This window comes from Neovison vison, chromosome 11 (genome assembly GCF_020171115.1).
Source record: "Neovison vison isolate M4711 chromosome 11, ASM_NN_V1, whole genome shotgun sequence".
Taxonomy (NCBI): Eukaryota; Metazoa; Chordata; class Mammalia; order Carnivora; family Mustelidae; genus Neogale; species Neogale vison.
In genome coordinates this window covers 135590099-135609048 of record NC_058101.1, presented here as the reverse complement: position 1 = coordinate 135609048, position 18950 = coordinate 135590099, and the positions used below count along the sequence as shown (strand labels likewise).

At 39.2% G+C, this 18950-nt stretch overlaps 1 long non-coding RNA gene across 2 annotated transcripts in view; it reads right to left on the bottom strand.

Annotated features, from left to right (window-relative positions):
* The window catches only part of LOC122919082, a 52975-nt gene that overhangs the window by 16061 nt on the left and 17964 nt on the right, over nt 1–18950 (bottom strand). The window contains exon 2 of one of the 2 annotated variants that reach the window (XR_006386740.1): nt 2813–2898. This is a non-coding gene — a long non-coding RNA (uncharacterized LOC122919082). Of the gene's footprint in view, nt 1–2808; nt 2899–18950 lie in introns of those variants that run through there. The other variant, XR_006386741.1, reaches the window with a different exon arrangement.

Sequence of the window (18950 nt, the reverse complement as noted above, 5' to 3'; positions counted from 1 at the left end):
CTCTATATTTAATCTACACTTATAATCCCTACATTTGTGTGTGGGGGTTTGTGCAGGCACATGCACACTCTATGTGATGACTGATTTTACTTTCCTGCTACTCATCTACTTTTATCTCAGATCTAAACAAGATTTCTCCTTAACACCTGTCTGAAACTCAAAGCCAGGAGGAGACTCCTTTCTTACCACATCCCTTCCCAACTGAAGTGAGTCACAATTACTTTGTCCATAAATGGGGATAGAAGAAAAGCAGAAGAAAAACAAGGAAGGAATATTAGTTAATTTTTTGAACAATTATATTATCACTATCTTAATACTGAAAAATGGAAAGGAATGTCCAACTACATGGGATTAAGTGGTGGCACACTTATTGGTGGAATGATACTCTTTTAAACAATAATAAAGAATAGAAAGTAACATCAAAAATTAAAATGCACTAAGTAGAAAAATAAATATTTTTTTAAATCCATGCATACAAATTGTCAGATAGTTGGCTTAAAATAAAGGTTTGAAGCAAGAAGGAAATAAGACTTGAAATATGGTTGACAAAGAAAATAGAAAGCCTCACCAATTGCGTAAGTCCAGTCTTAGTTGAATGGCTCAAGACAAAGTCTGACTTCTTTTTCCAAAGCAATTTCTTAATGAAAGATGAATTATGTTCCCATAAAGTGCATACAATTAAGTAATAAATGATTAAAAATATTCAAATAACCTTGGGTCATTGAAAACAGAAGGAGAAATTCAATGAGAATGTACTTTGCATGCTATCCCATCCAGACCTTCTGAGAATAGCCAATGTAAAAGACTAAAATGATCAATAATGCTGAATCCCATAGAGTGAGCAAAAATTCTCAGGTGGCCCCAGCTCTGTAATCACGGATGATCATTCATGAAACTGCCACTAGCCAATCTCCATAAGTGATGCATTAGCCGTGAGTGATTGATCTAGCACTTTGCATAGGGTAATTCTAAATATTTACGCATTTTATTCAAAGGAAAGAAAAAGTTTCTCTCATTTGCTTCCTAATGGAAGTTTGCACATTCTTTTCCATAGAAAACAGGGTTGGGATGGAAAGCTAATGGTATTCAGGATTGTCAACCCCTCTCATGCATGTGTAAAGAGAAAATTATCATGGACTAAGAAGGCAAAGTTTTTCACATCTGAAAGACACTATGGTTGAAGAGGTGCTGTGTGTTAAAAAAAAGACATTAAAGTCATGAAGAGCATGCATTTGTTGACCATAAACACAAGCCACCAAATCCCAAAATACTAAAAATAAGCCAGAAAGGAGGTAGTTCTGGAACAATTTACTAAACATATGGAACTCATTTCCCCCCAATAAATAGTGTGAAACAAAAGTGGAATAGCCTAGGAAGAGATTGGTTAGAGTTCTTTTGTCCATGAATATATTATAAAAAGAGGGTAGTAATGTCAGTCCATGAAGACCATCAGAGCAGGAAACAGCTAAGCTCCTCCCAACACATGTTCTCATATGACTGACAGTTATATATAGACTTGATATAATGCCATCTCTTGTGTTTTTACCTGCACTGGCACAGTATCTGCTACTGTAGGTAGCAGATACCTAGGTGGATACCTAAATGAATATATTTGCTCAATGACTTGAAACGCAATCTGTATATCCCAGCATCCTCTGAACCATCATTAATCTTTAATTTGCTGTGTCATTGCTCTTAGGGAGAAAAAAAATCTGAAAGCCACAGACCTTATCAGAATTGCAATCCCCCAAATACTTCTTAAACTCAATAATAAAATAAAAGTCAGACATTCTCCCTTTTAAAAAAACACTTAAAAGGTCAAGATAGAGTCATGAAAACACTCGTGGTGAAGAAAAAGCAGTAAAGTAATGCCAAATTCTAGCATTAAAAGGAAGCACAATAGCAGGTATTCAATTAATGTCAATAATAAATGTTAATATAAAAATTCCATTTAGCAAAGAATCCAATCACACCACATCTCTTCCTTCATCCACCAATTGATAATGAAATTCTGTAACTTACCAGTTTGTCAGTTTTTCACAAGATCTATGACAACTGTAAAGCCTGAGTTCCATCCTAGCCTCAGAGAAATAAAATCCATGGGAAAATAACCCCCCCTTTCTTTCTGTCTACCATCTATTTTTTATACAAAAGGCACCCAACAATACCCCTTGCAAGTATCCCAAGCAAGTTCAAAATGCATGACTATCTTTGTAAGGCTGCCAAAATCCATCAATGAAAGAAGGCAGACAAAATGCAGTAAAAGGCACTAACATGATGGCTTTACCAGACATGCATGTAAAAATTCTCAAGGTATTTCTCTCCTACCCGTTCCAGAGATCTTTCAAGACTTCCTCTGAACCATAAGGAATGTGCCATGTATTTTATCGCGTTTCTTCACTGGCCTTTTGGAACCCACTCTTGCAGCTGTCGGGAATAGCAAGAAGCAAGGCCTTCTCAAGGTCCTTTGCTGTCATTTTGTATATTAATCAAAGAGGTGTCCCTGAAGAAAGTGTATCCTAGAAATCTAAACTCACGGTCTCTGCGACATCCTCATCACTGCTGGGAAGTAGGGTGAGTCTAAGTCCTTAGAGCTAAATTCCACACTAGGGACAAAACTAACAAATCAAAGCAGAAATTTTTACTTCCTGGAGTGATAACTAAGTGTAGGAGGGCAAGAGGCATGAAAAGTGGATGGAAGAAATATTTCCTCCTGATGACTCCCATATATAATGTTGTTTTTACTGTGGAAAAAATCCAAGTCCACACAAAAATTAAAGAACAGCACAATGAGCCTTGCTCTACCCCTTACCTGTATAGACCAACCATTAGTCATCTTGCTTCACCTGCTTCGTCTTTCCGTGAGATTCGTACCGACACTGCCTCCTGCCGAACCATCTGAAAGGTGATGAACAACAAGATGCCTCACCCCTCAGAACTCTAGTGCGTATCACCCACAATCAAGAGCATTCTCCCATACAACCTGACACCCTCACCAGGCCTTCAAAATACTGAATTTAATAAGATCATCCAACAACTAAGCCATACTCAAATTGTCCCTAAAAATATCTTTTATAGGTTTTGTTTAAATTCAGAATCTAATCAAACACCAGTTACACTTGGCTGACAAATCTCGCTAGTGTCCCATTAGCCCCCTCTGATGTTCACATGAGTCCAGGCCAGGCCAGTTGTTCTATAGAACATCCCACTTTCTGAATGTGTTTGACAATTTCCTCGTGATTCGATTTAGACAAAACATGCCTGGCGAGAACCCCACTTAAGTGATGCTGGATATCTCTCACTGTACCGTATAGGGAGGCAAATAATGTCAGGCTGCCCATAGTTGTAAATCCTAGCTCAACCACGTGATACAGGGGTCACTGCCAGATATACTCCAATTATAAAGATGTATATCTTTCCAATCAGGAAGCAACATGTGGTGTGATGCTTTATAACCACAAGAATATAATGTCCCTCAATAACCGGGCACCCAGTGGTTTTGTTATTCAGAGATGTTCCTCTCTAAAACCAGTTGTGACCCTGGAAGTTTATAAAACAAAATTTTTGTCATTTTCTGTATGTATTATCTGGTATTTTGCTTTAAAAAAGAGATTTTATTTTCTCAATTTCTCCTTCTTCCTCTCTTTCTAATATTATGGAGTCAAAAAACATTGATATTTGTTACGCTTCGTTGTCATTTTATTGTTTATGAAGCTCATATTGATCCAAATTTCGTTAGTAGATTCCTTTCCGGTCAGCTCATGGATTTGTTGACATGTCTCCATCCTGTTGTGAGCGTATTCGTGTTTTCTGGCGTGTAAGATATTCCAGGTTAAGCCCAGACTTTTCCTACCCCAGACCTGGAATCAGCCATTTCACCAGGAACCCTAGTACATTTCGCTGAATAATGGGCACTAAAGGTGCTCACACTGAGGAGGCATCCAGTCTGAACTGAAAACACAAAGGATAGAATTCCACTAGGATGTCAAGCAATTTTAACTTTTAAAAGAATGTAATGACTCTGGCCCAAATTTCTGAGGAAGTAAAATTAACAGTGAATTCCCTTTTTTTTTTTTTACATTAAATTTTTTTTTCAACTTATTTATTTTCAGAAAAACAGTATTCATTATTTTTTCACCACACCCAGTGCTCCATGCAAGCTGTGCCCTCTATAATACCCACCACCTGGTACCCCAACCTCCCACCCCCCCCGCCACTTCAAACCCCTCAGATTGTTTTTCAGAGTCCATAGTCTCTCATGGTTCACCTCCCCTTCCAATTTACCCAAATTCCCTACTCCTCTCTAACACCCCTTGTCCTCCCTTTATTTTCACTCCTAACATGCATAAAATGCCCAAACAATGTTTAGGACTGTGTGTGCCCAGTAACTGAAAATTACTCTTGTAAATAAAAAGAACTATCGATAATATGAATCCATGAAGTTCTATCAGATACTGATAAAGATTACATGGATTATATTTTGACACTGACTTTATCATCTAAGTTATATTTTGCTTAAGTCCATTATAAAATTAACTCGCCTTCTTGGAGTTCACGCTGACCAATATGAGGCAAAATGTATCAGAACATTACCAAGAGATAAGCACAACCACCTCAAGTTGAATATCTTCTGAGTATAATTTTCCAACAAGCAGACCTCTCTCACTTCCCTCTTTTTTTTTTAAGATTTTTATTTCTTTATTTGACAGAGAGAGAACACAGTAGAGGGAGAAGGAGGCTCCCCTCTGAGCAAGGAGCCCGATGTGGGGCTCAATCCCAGGACCCTGGGATCATGACCTGAGCCGAAGGCAGATGCTTAACCCACTGAGCCACCCAAGCGCCCCATCTCGCTTTACTCTTACTTGTGTTGCTACTACCCTAATTTAGGAGCTCACTGCCTCTCACTTGGACTTTAACATAACCTCCTGGAATGTTCTTCTTTGGGGATTCGTGTGTTAAAATATCTGGAATGGAAGAGTCATGATGCCTGAAACTCTCCTTCAAATGGTTTCGGGGGAAATACATAATACAAATACAGCAAAATGTTAACAATTGAATCTAGGGTCTAGGTATACAGGTTTTCACTGTACTGGTCTCTCCATTTCTCTGTTTGAAAACTATCCCAGTAAAACAAAGAAAAATAACTCCCTAATGGATTTAACCTACTCATTCTCTAAGTCTTTGCAAGGCAATCAGCATTGTTTTCTCTATTTTTGTTTTATTTGAGCATAGTTGATACACAACATGATATTGGTTTCAGGTGTACTACAGAGTGATGCAACTTCTTTCCATGCTGTGTCCCCACAAGTGCGGCCACCGTCCATCGCCATACAACCCTATTACAATACCAGTAGCTACATCCTTTCCTTGTCTTCTTCAAACCCAACAGCGAGCATGTCAATCTCCTGCTCAAAACTTGCAAGGGCTCCCGCTGACCTCAAGGCATTGCCAGTTCTGTGCTTACAGTAATTAAAAACATACCTGCAGTCAGAGCACTTGGGTTCAAGTCCCAGAGTTACTACTTATTAGCTTGCGACGTATTTCTTAATCTCCTTGTGCCTCAATTTCCACGTATATGAGAATGAGGACAATAACTGTACCTACCCCACAGAGTGTTATAGATTAAATGAGCCAGTGCATGTAACACATAAAGCTGTGCCTAGCAGATGTTAGGCTGTATCACTGTTAACTCTTATAAACCCAGGGTACTTCTTCCCATGTTATTATTTTAAAGGATTCCCTAGGTCAAAAGCCTTTAGAAAAAAAATGCCAGGGTAAGTGAAGTAAAGCAGGAATCCCCATTAGATTATTAAATATTCGAATGTCCATCAAGGATCTTCCCACTCAGCCCACCTCATAGGACCAGTACTTTGCAGATCTGACTGGGGGAACTGCTACTCCAGAGAATAAAATCTCAGCTCTTCTGCTTGTATAAGGCTTCCAGAACAAAGGTCTGCCTACCAGCCAACATCGCATTCTCCTGCTTTCACCCATTCTGCTCCTGGCCCAACTTAAATCCCTGCTGCCTCCCCACGCACACTCAGTTTCTCCACATGCACTTTTCTGCCTGCAGGGATTTCTACCCCACCCCCAACCGTCAAGACAGTTCAGATGGTGCTTCCTCTGTAAAGACCACCCAGACTCTCCCAGGCAGACTTCATTTTTCTATTCCTGTTCTCTCTGAGTATTTTGTTTAAAAGTCTATGAAAATACATGATATTCTGCCTTATGTCTTGAGTATATGTGTCTGTTTTTGGAAACAACTTATTTGGATTATTTGTAATTACATAAGAAAAAAAGCACATTTGAATTATAGAAGTGATGTTTCCCTGAAAGCATTGTTTCATTCTTTGCAACACAGACCGGTAGTGTTATATTCTGTTCTGAATGTATCTGCTTTTGTACAAATCATAAATTCCTAGAGAGTAGAATTACCTCTTGTCCATTTATAGCTCTCTCACAATAGCTAACAAAGTTCAATAAACATAGTACATGTTAAATAAATGTGTGGGGAGCTATTCCCGGTGTGAGAATCAGTCTCACAACACAAATTCAGAATTTGATTTGATTTAATTTGGAATAAGGGAAAAAAGAGAGAAGGATGAGGTAACTTCAGAAATAATAGAAGCATGAAAGACTTAACTGTGTTCTCTCTATCGGAAGATTCCTTCATTCCGAACAATGTAAATTGGGAGAACCTTCTCTGCTTCTTCCTTTGAATACTGCAAACTAAATGAAGGCAAGAATTCGTTAAATAAATTGAATGTTGTTATTTCATTTTAGTAAGTGACAAGGGGCAAGATGCAGGAAGGAGAACTTGCTAGGAAGAAAGTCGATGTCATCCAGGCAGAAGCTCAGCCCCTGGTTGGCCTGAATTCCAGTGGGAAATGGTAATTAGATATGTTCAGATTCTGACCATCTGGAACTATAGGAAGCTTCTAAATTTGATTTGTGTTGGAGGAATTGTGGTCGAGAAAGGAACATGTGCATGGTGATTTGGATATACTCCAAAATGTGACTTTTTGGACCCCAAAACATGTATTTCTAGAATAAAAATGTGAACAATGTTCCCCTTTGCCCTAAAACTGTTGCTTAGAAACCTGTCTGGAGAACACACAGAGTTAACCAATAAGTGTCTACCCAGAATTTCTAATCTCTAATCTTCTAATCTTCTAATAAACACTTTGACATGTTGTCTTTATATTAGAACCAAGGTGTTCCACCAAATACAAAGTGTCTCAGTTAGTTCTGTAAGCTTTAGGCAGTGGAAGTGCAGCTGAAACAAAGAGAAGCAGCTAAGTAGTATACCGGCATTTCACTCCGACATGGTAGTAACATCAGCAGAGCCTACTTTAAACCATTTCCAGCAACGCCTGGAAGGGCTCAAAGATAAGACTTTTGGCTAGTTTCAGAATGGAGTTAATAGCATTTCTAGAAAATAATAATATAGAAATCCAATGGAGCTATACAGATTGCATCCCCAGCCAACCTTTCTGAAGCATAATATTAAAAGAGGTCCTCTTGTCTTTATTCAGTACCACCCTGGTATGCAAATAACCGGACTGGCTCTATGAGTGAAACAGAGAAGGAAGGATCGTGTTCAGTTTCTCCTGCCATCACTGAGCTCATCATCTCAATGGCTCCAACCAGTGTGCTGTCAGCCAAGTTCTCCTATCTTAGCGATCTTAAAGGTTTGTCTGTGTTTAGAAATCCAGGTGAATATGACAGAAGTGCCTAGGTTTCAAAATCTTTATGGAAACAAATATGAAAACATAATTACCTTGTTTTCTGCAAGAAGAATAAGAAGGAGAAGGAGGAAAAGGAGAAGAAGAAGGGGAAGGAGAAGAAGAAAGAGAAGAAGGGGAAGAGGAAGGAAAAGAAGGGGAATGAGAAGAAGGGGAAGAGGAAGGAGAAAAGGGGGAAGGGGCAGAAGAAGTAGAAGAAGAAGAAGAAGAAGAAGAAGAAGAAGAAGAAGAAGAAGAAGGAGGAGGAGGAGGAGGAGGAAGGGGAGGAGGAGGGAGGAAGGGGAGGAGGAGAAGAAGAAGAAAAGAGAAAAAGGAGAAAAGGAAGAAGAGGAGGAAGAAGGAGATGGAGAAGAAGGAGGAGAAGGAGAAGGAAAAGGAGGAGGAGGAGGGAGAGGAAGAGGGGGAGGAGGGGACGAAGAAGAAGAAAGCAGAAGAAGGAGAAGAAGGAGGAGGAGAAAGAGAAGGAGAAGGAGCGGAAAGGGAAGAAGAAGAGGAGAAAACAAACAAACAAACAAAATAGTGTATCCATAGGGACCAACATTTGAAAGAACAGATGAACAGGGATGTTCTTTGTGTGGTTCTTGTCTTCCTTCTCCTCGAAGTAAACTGCTGTGTTAAAGCCTTGAATTCTGATTAATAGACTTCAGGTGTGATGAAGGTGATGACAACTTCTCCCACATCCTGGATCTGTTACTCACTAGCTTTGTGTAAGACTCCAGGCCTCAGTTTCCTGATCTGTAAAATAATTCTGCCGACCACCCAGGATGGTAAAGATAAAGTAAGATGATACACAGACTGCACTGTGCTGTTAAGTAAATGCAGTAAATGCCTGCCACTATTTTTCAGTCTTTCTCTTTGAAGGTCTAGGTTAAATGATAAGTGATAAATACCAAATAGGTATTTTATTATCCAACATGGTCTATTTTTCCCAACCAGAAATATAACTGATTGCTTCTGTATTCCCCATCTTGAAAACTGATTCCGTGGTGATTCATAGCCATAAAAAGTGTAATTACCTACTAGTATTGAAGCCTGACTATGTTCCAAGCACTTTGAATAACTTACAGATTCTCATTGGATCCTCACAGCAAAACGAGCTTTGTGTTTGTTGTACTAAACTAAAGCACAAAAAGTTCAGACCACCTGCTTGAAGTTTCACAGCTCATAATGTGGCAGCACCAGATCTCAACCCCAGGCAATCTGGCACAAGGGCCCGTGCTCTTCGTGACTACTGCCTCCCTGCCTACACGCTATGACAACCACACACTAAGTTCCCAGAATGCCTTTGTTCTGAAAGAGGAAGACAGTGTAAGCTGTCACCACTTAGTGACAGGGGCCCTATGAACGCTACGGCTTCAACATGGGCATCACAGAGTCATGTTCAGTGATAAAGATCACACCTCACTTTCATGTGGCATTTTTTAGAAGCTATCAGGAAATATTCTAGGCTTCTACCTACTCTAATATTGTGTTTGAAAGTTCACAGAACTATTAAAAGAAAGCTACCTTCTTAGCCCAAGGATCTTGTCTGCCATTTAATAGTCTCCATAATTAGACTGTGTCTCCATTTTTCTTTTTTTTTAAGATTTTTTTATTTATTTGACAGACAGAGATCACAAGTAGGCAGAGAAGCAGGCAGAGAGAGAGGAGGAAGCAGGTTCCCTGCTGAGCAGAGAGCCCGATGCGGGGCTCGATCCCAGGACCCTGGGATCATGACCTGAGCTGAAGGCAGAGGCTTCAACCCACTGAGCCACCCAGGCGCCCCTGTATCTCCATTTTTCACTGCATCTGTGAATTAGTGGATCAGTAGTACATCGAGGTGAGAGAGTTCTTCCCACTGTCCCCACAGCTAATTCACTCATCCTTCAGATCTCTGCTGCAATGGCACTTCTTCAGAGAAGACCTCACACACCCCTAAGTCACTCATTCATTGAATAAGCCTCGTAGGTTTCAGTACCAGCTAAAGGTCAGTTCTCAAATGTACATGTCCAACTTCGACCAAAGGAAACAGAATATTCATCTTCAGATGTCTAACACTCCAAGCTTGATGCATCCTAAGCTGAACTCTTGGACTTTGCCCCCAAAGCTGCTCTACTCTCAACCTTCCCCAGATCAGTCAGTGGCTCCTCTATCCTTCAGTTGGTCAGGCCAAATGCCTGGCAGTCATCCACAAGTCCCATCTTTATCTCTTTAAATCACATCCAATCTATCAGGAAATCCTGTTGGCTCAACCTTCAAAATCCAGCCAGACTGACTGCTACCACTTCTTAATACCCCTGCTACTAGCAACCAGGTCTAACCTACTATTATCTTCTCCTGGACTGGTAGTCTCCTGTCTTCCCTGTTTGCCCCACTAAAAGGTTTCTTTAACACAACAGCCAGAATGAGCTTCTCATAAATAAGACGATGTTGTATCTCTCTTGAAAACCCTCCATTGCTCCCTGGCTTGGTCCAGGTCAACATTACAATAGCCTCCAAGACCCAAAGTGATCTTCTGTTCATTACCTCTGACCAAGTCCTCTAAACCATGTACATTCCCTTCCAGCTATGTTAACTTCTGTACATTTCCTAGAACTCACAGATATGTGTCTGCTCCAGGGCCTTTGCACTTGCTACCCTCTGCCTACAGTTCTTTCCCTCCCTCATTTCTTTTTTTTTTTCCTCCCAATTTATTTATTTTCAGAAAAACAGTATTCATTATTTTTTCACCACACCCAGTGCTCCATGCAAGCTGTGCCCTCTATAATACCCACCATTTCTTTTAAGCTTTCAGCATGTGTAGGCCCCTTAGTAAGGCTATGACTGTGCTATTCAAATTTGTAGATTCCTCCTCAGTGCTGCTTCTTTCTCCTCTCTGCTGTATATTTCTCCATAGCGCTTACCTTCCAGTGTACTATAAAGTTACCTTATTTTGTTTGTTATCTGTGTCCCTCAACAACAACAAAAAATTCTGCCACATAGACAGGAATCTTTTTCTGTTTAGTTCACTAATGAATCCCGAGCATGAAGAACAGTGCCAGGCACTGAGTAAGCAGTGGAGTGAATCAAATCAGACCACCCATAATACGATCACTTAGTATTGCGTCTTTTTGTAACCTTTCTTATAGTTATAATTGCTTTTGCTACTTGTGAACTTGCTTATTAATGTCTCTCTACTCTGCTAGATTATAAGTAACGGGAGGTCTAAGACTCTGACTTCATGCCCAGCAATTAACAGACAGCCCATTATTTAGTAGATGCTGACTAATATTTGTTGAATTAATGAACTGGACAAGGCAGCAGTTAGCATTAGGTTCTGTGTGGGCTACATGTTCCTGACATTATTACAAACAGACCACTGGCTCTGAGAAGTGCCCTAATGAGACAATAGAGGTTTCTATTTATGGGGGTTTTTTTCAAGATTTTACTTATTCATTTGACAAAGACAGAACAAGGACAAGCAGCAAGAGTGACAGGCAGAGGGAGAGGGAGAAGCAGGTTCTCCGCTGAGCAAGGATGCCAGGACTCTGAGATCATGACCAGAGCCAAAGGCAGATGCTCAACTGATTGAGCCACCCAGGCGCCCCACTTTTTATGTATGTTAGGAAGAGACTGAACACCTAGATGAGAACCCAGTAGGTGACAAGATACATAAGGTAAGTATGCAGATGGTTGCGCCCAAGTACATCAAGCAACATTGTTTATGTGTAGGGGGTTGTTTGGGTTAGGGTGTACATTTCCTAGAACTCACAGATATGTGTCTGCTGGGGGGGGGGTCTGTTTCTTTTGATGACTAGAACAGTATCATCTTTCTTCAAAACGCTTGTATCTTGGAGGTATAAAACTTCTGGGAATAAGAAAGAAAAGTGTTACAAGATCATGTCAGGTTATTTCAAACAGAAAAAACTGAGTTATAAAACTGAATTGTCTGAGGGCTAAAAGAAAAGAAATAAAACAATTTTTCAGTCTTAAGAGTAACCTGGTTTTGCACTTTTATTTTTAAAAAAAGAATCCATATGCTTTTTTTCCCACTTTTTGTGCACAATTACCTCTCTCTTGAGAGTTTTCTTTAAACAGAGCGTAAAAATATATTACACTTGCTTTGTAGTTAGAAAAATGATTTTACTATTTTTAATTGGTGTTATACTGCCATCTAGTGACCATAAAAATGTATGACTCACCCGCACAGCTGAACACCTCTATCAGCTTGCCCAAGGCAAATCACCAAGCAGCTGATTCAGAAGGTCAAGGTACCTTTCCATTAGGCATCCATCCCTTCCCAGACAGTCCATTGTATCAGAGAGCCCCTCTAAACTAATGCTTGCTCCTGACATGTCCCAGCATGAAAATAATTTATGTTTATCATCTTCTGTATACCAAATAGGCAACATTTATATACTTTATAAATCACTTTAGTTGGACTCACGAAGAAAATGTCCTGTTGGGGGATATAATCCATTAATGTTCCTTCATAGCAATCAGGGGATGTTTCAGATCAGGTGAGCCTCAGACACGTTCCTAACCACGTCAGTAAATGGAGAAGCTGTGAGACCACTGTGGTAAAAGACATGCATAAGGCAGCCTCTTTCTGGCTAGATGTATGTGAACACAAGTATTTCTGCATATATTTCTGGCAGCAATTATAATGAGAAAATGTCTGAGCTCTGTGAAATTATTTATCTTCTATAGGGAAGAAAAAATGAAACAAGATGGGATCGGGAGGGAGGCAAAACGTAAGAGGCTCTTAATCTCACAAAACAAACTGAGGGTTACTGGGGGAAGGGGGGTAGGGAGAGGGTGGTTGGGTTATGGACATTGGGGAGGGAATGTGCTGTGGTAAGTGCTGTGAAGTGTGTAAGCCTGATGATTCACAGACCTGTACCCCGGGGCAAATAATACATTATATGTTAATAAAAACAATTTTTTAAATTATTTATCTTCTAAAAAATGTATATTATTGCACTCAACTGACACGTACGGTCTCTGGAAATGACTATTTGACTTTTGTGGATTAAAAAATAACACACAAAACCAAAACAAACAAACAAAAACAGTCTTCAGGATTACAATATACTGTAGCACACTCCCAAGACCATGAAATCTTTAGAGAACTACTCTCTGGCTGCCAAATCAGCCCAAGCTGCTGGTTTATTTGCCATTCATTCCTCCCCACACTCACTTTGTATAATAAAGGTGACTTGTCATTTGGTTGGCTTTATCTTTTTCTCAACTGTTTCCATTTCTAAAGATAACTTAGAAAAAAAACATGTGACACAGAAGTTGGAATACGCTTACATTTTCCATTTTTTATATAAACGAAAAGGAATTGGTGAGCATTGGTAAGAACATCTTGTCTGGCTAACATCCAGCAAGACTTTATCTAGAAAATAAGGAGGCCTCCAATTTTGAACCTCCAAGGGAAATCTCTCCAGAAAAATGGAAGCACGTTTACAGATGGAACCAAGAATGGTGGTGAAGGCCTTAAAGCCTAGCAACCCGTTGCCATCAAAGAAGCAAGGGCTTTCATGCTTATTCAAGGGGATGGAATGCATGTTTCTCCTGAAAGTGGTCATTAGAATTACAGATATGGTTTACAGTCTCCATCCACTCAGGCTGCTATAACAAAATACCATACATGAAGTAACTTATAAACAGACATTTATTTCTCACAGTTCTGGAGGCTTGAAGTCCAAGATCAAGAATCCAGGAGGCTGAGAGTCTGGTGGGAGCCTGCTTTACGGTTCAGAGATGGTCATTTTCTCACTGTGTCCTCACATGACAGAAGGGACAAGGGACTTCTCTGGGGCATCTCTCATAAGGGCACTAATCCTTTTCATGAAGGCTCCACCCTCATGACCCCAATCATCTCCCAGAGACCCCACCTCTTAATAGCATCACACTGGGCATTAGGATTTTACATGTAAATGTTGGGGACAAACACCCAATCTCTGGCACATGTGTACAAGATATTTTCATTAGAAGACACAGTGAGCAAGATATTAAAAGAAATTCTGAAAGCAGAGATTAAACCTTTTGAACTTAAAGAAATAATTCATTTTAAAAAAGAAATAACTAATTGATTTTATTTTGTCTTGTCTTGATAGCAAAATTTAAAAATAAAATTGATCTTAAGTGTTTACTAAGGGTATCATCATAATATGATTAACAACCGTACCCTTTTTCATAGTGTGTGAGGAGAACATAGGTTTTTATTTTGTTTTGTTTTGTTTTTTAAAGATTTTATTTATTTATTTATTTGGCAGACAGAGATCACAAGTAGGCAGAGAGGCAGGCAGAGAGAGAGGAAGGGAAACATGCTCCCCGCTGAGTAGAGAGCCTGATGCTGGGCTTCATCCCAGGACCCTGAAATCATGACCTGAGCTGAAGGCAGAGGCTTTAACCCACTGAGCCACCCAGGCACCTTGAACATAGGTATTTTTTAAATTTGTTTCCTCCGTGTTTTATTTATTTATTTATTTTTAAAAATTTGTTTCCTCCATGTTTTATTCCCTGTTATGACAAAAACAATAGGGAGATCTCTCTTACATTCCTGCAATCTATATCCTCACTTCAGAGTGTCTTCTCTACATCCATGGTGTGCCCTCTAACCATGGATTGCTTCTAACGGGCCATCCTAACCAAATGGCATTCACTATAAGAGGCCTTTTTCTCAATTCTATGCTCAGCATACACACTCCAGTACATACAGACAAATACACATAGAAGGAAGAGCACCTATCCCCAAAAGAAAAAGTAAATTCCTTATTCCAGACTAGCATTTCCCAAATATTTTTATGGATATTAATAGGTATTATGTGAACAATAGGTAAAAGATCAAATGTTTGGAAATTACAGTATTAAAATGTTAAATAGCTATATATAATAGGCATCTTCAGAACACTGCTCTGGAACTATGTCTACAGGAACAACAGAGGGTTGTAAAAATTAAAGATATGGTCAAAGTTTAGGCATTTAATTTTTACTCTTCAGGTCCAAATACATGCAAGGATTAATCCCATATTGTAGTCAGTATATGATATATGACTCTTTTTTAACCACATTTTGCAATAATGTTAAAATCTCTACAGGTATTAAAAGTTAATACCTGGGCGGCTCAGTGTGTTAAAGCCTCTGCCTTCAGCTCAGGTCGTGATCCCAGGGTCCTGGGAGAGAGCCCCATATTGGGCTCTCTGCTCCATGGGGATCCTGTTTCCCCCTCTCTCTCTGCCTGTCTCTCTGCCTACTTGTGATCTTTGTCTATCAAATAAATTAACTAAATATTTTTTTTAAAAAAACAGTTAAATAAAATAGGAAGAGAAGCATACAGTGGCCAGCTTCCCCCACCATATAAATGTAACAACCTTTCGGAATATCCAACTTTGCCTCAGATAGTGGAGAAAATATTAACTCTATTTCCACTCTCAATAGAGCCATCGCTGTCCTCCCAGTGAATGACCACTCCGGTGTGTTCCCACAGCACATTGCACAAATGTCAACTACAGAAAATGCCAGCCTGTGTCAGTCCTGGCTTGAGGCCTGTATATCCCACCAGCTCCTAAAAGTCACCAACAGTGTCTACACAGGGACATACCTAATAAGTGTTCCCAGGATGAAAAAAGGAGAGATTAAAATTAACTGGGATAACTTAGTTTTCACATCAAGGGGATCTCTCCAGAAAGAAGGCTGTTAAAACAGAAATAGATGCTGTCCAGTAGAATGGCGAAATCATGAAATAGGAAGACTGACTCTTAAACCAAGAAAAGAGACTGATGAAAGCCTGGATAGAATGAGCCTTTTCCACCAAAACAGAATATACCAGAAAATGTGCAGGTAATGTTTAATTTTATCAGCAGTTTCTCCCCTGAGCATATCAGAAATAAATAAATAAATAACAACCAAAGTCCTGAAAGGCTGTCACCACGCTACTTTGAAAATAAGGTCTACAGAAGTATTATTTAACTTACGGGTGAAAAATAGGTAGCTAGAAACCCAACTTTATACCTAAGGAACTAGAAAAAGAACAAACTAAGTCCAAAGTTAATAGAAGGGAAAAAAGTAACAAAAATCTGAGTAGAAACAAAATGAAAATAGAGTGAAAAGATGATAGAAAAGATTGATAAACTAAGAGCTGCGCCTTTTTTGAAAAGATAAACAAAATAAACAAAACTTTAGCTAGACTTGCCAAGAAAAAAGAGAGAGGATTCCAATAAATAAAATTAGAAATGAAAGAGGAGACATCGCAACTGCTACCACACTAACAGAAAGGATCGTAAGAGATGTCTAAGGACAGTTACACACTAAATCATCAACAAACTGGACAACCTAGAAGAAATGGATCAATTCCCAAAAATATTCAACCTACCAAGATTGAATCATGAACAAATGGAAAATAAGAACAGAGCAATGACTAGTGAGGAGATTGAAGCAATAACCAAAAACCCTCCAACAAGCAAAAGTCCAGGAAAACCTAAAATCATAAAACTCCTGGAATAAAACATAAGGGGTAATCTCCTTGACATCAGTCTTGGCCATGATCTTTTGCATTTGACACCAAACTCAAAGCAACAAAATCAAAAATAAGCAAGTGGGACTATATAAACTAAAAAAGCTTCTGCACAGCTAAAGAAATCAACAACAAAATTAGAGGGAAAATATTTGCAAATCATATATGTGATAAAGGGTTAATATAAAAAATATACAAAGAACTCATGCACCTCAAAACAAAACAATATGATTTAAAAATGGGCAGAGGATTTGAATGGACACTTTTTCAAAGAAAACATGCAGATGGCCGATAGGCACATGAAAAGGTAGTCAACATTACTAATCATGGGGAAATGCAAATGAAAACTACAATGAGAGATCACTTCACACTTATTAGGATGGCGCTCAGCAAAAGACAAGTATAACAAGTGTTGCAAAGGATATCAAGAAAATGGAGCCAAGCCTTGTACACCGCTGATGACAATGTGAATAGATGCAGCCACTATGGGAAAGAGTATGGATGTTTCTCAAAAAATTAAAGTAAGAACTATCATATGATTTAGCAATCCCACTTCTGGATCTATATCTGGAGGTAAAAATTTGAGATAGGTACACACACACATACACACACACTGGAGCATACCTCAGCTGTGAGAAAGAAGGAATTGCTTCCATTTGCAACAATACAGATGGATCTTGAGGACATTGTGCTGACTGAAATAAGCCAGACAAAGAAAGACAAATACTGCACAGTATCATTTTTATGTGGAATCCAAAAAAAAGTTAAATTGATAGAAACTGAGGATCGTATGTATAGCATGATGAGGATTGATAATACTGTATTGTATAACTAAAATTTGCTAAGAGAGTAGAATTTAAATTTTCTCAAAAAAAAAGAAAAAGAAAGAAAGAAAATCAGTGAGGCAATAGCTGTGTTATTTAACTAGATGGGGGATGCTTTCGCAATGCGTATGTATATCAAACCATCATGCTATACACATTAAATTTCTTATAATTTTGTCAATTATATTTTAATAAAGCTGAAAATAAAAAAGAGTAGGTGACTAGGATCCTTTACTGACTGCTAGATGGTAAGATGTGGAAAGGATTCAAAAAAGTCAGAAGGTCACTTTGAAATATATCACAGAGAATAAAATGTTAACTACAATCAGAGTAATCTTTTCAATAACCCTCAGCTCACACACGCTCTCATTCCAAAGACTCCCCTTGCTACCTTCTATGTTTATACTTTGTCTTATTTTCTTCTTATCACCTATCACTGCGTGAAATGATTTGTAATTTTCATTCTTCCCTCTATAATATGTGGTCTCTGGAGTTTAGAAGAGTGTCTGATGTATCATAAGCATTTAATAAATAATAGTTGAATCATAAAATGATGTTTTACTATAGATTTGAGCAGTTAGAAACAAAGTTACATCCAGAAACTATTTTTGTAGATAATAAAACAGACTTAACATGTACATACAGTATAAAGAACCATTGGTCATTTCAGCCCACACCTGTTATCACTGCTACTACCACTTCAACTCCTACTACCTCTCTCTTGCTACTACTACTACTGATTAGTGATAATAACAATAGTAAACCTCTTTTTCTCAATAGTGAACTTCTTGGGCACTTCATATATACTAAGTATTACACTAAGTACTTGACATGTGTTAAATCATTTAGGCCTCACAAGAATTCCATGAGAAAGTAAGCGAACATAAAAGATGACATTATTGAATCAGATTCATATGACTCAGAGAACTCACACAATGTGAACTTTACTAGTAACTTCAAGGATACAAGCAATCAAAGGACACAAGCAAAGCAGGAGGTGTTCTGAGACATCCCAAATAAGAATATAAATGAAAATATAATGAACTGTGTTACATTCAATGAGAGAGCTGCAGAGCTGGGAGAATACATGTTGAGTAACTCAGAAAAAGGAGGGGAGGAGGAATGGTTTCATAGCATGTCATGAAAGAATGGAGTATGGAGTGTGGAGTGCACCTGTGTGTGCACATACATGGGCAATATACACTCTCACAGACCCACATGCTTGAGAGAGAAACAACCACAAAATGCAAGTCTCTGCCTTTCAGAGAGAACTCTCATGATCTCTTAATGACCCCCTCAAGGGCCCAGTCGGACAATAGTTCTTTTGGAAGTCCAGGGGGTCCCAGAGTGAAGCCCAAAGCAGAGCAAATAAAGTAACCATAACTGCATTTATATGAATCTTGAAAGTTTCCAGACACACTTTTTTTTTATTTTTTATAAACATATATTTTTATCCCCAGGGGTACAGGTCTGTGAATCGCCAGGTTTACACACTTCACAGCACTCACCAAAGCACATACCCTCCCCAAGGTCCATAACCCCACCCCTCTTCTCCAACCCCCCTTCCCCCAGCAACCCTCAGTTTGTGAGATTAAGAGTCACTTATGGGGGGGGGGGACAAGATGGCGGGGTACTAGGAAGAGGCGTCTTTTCAGCTGGTACCCCAAAGTGAGCTGATTACCTACCAAAGAACTCTGATCACCCATGAAATCAGCCTGAGATCAGAATTATACACGTCTGGATCTCTACAGGGGCAGAAGACGCCAGTGAGCAGGTAAAGCGGAATGGGAACAGCGGACTGATATCGGAAGATAAACAAAAGGGGGAGGGAGCCACCAGAGGCGACCGGTGCAAAAGTAATACCCCGATACGAGCGAGAGTGCCCTGCGTCTGGGGACC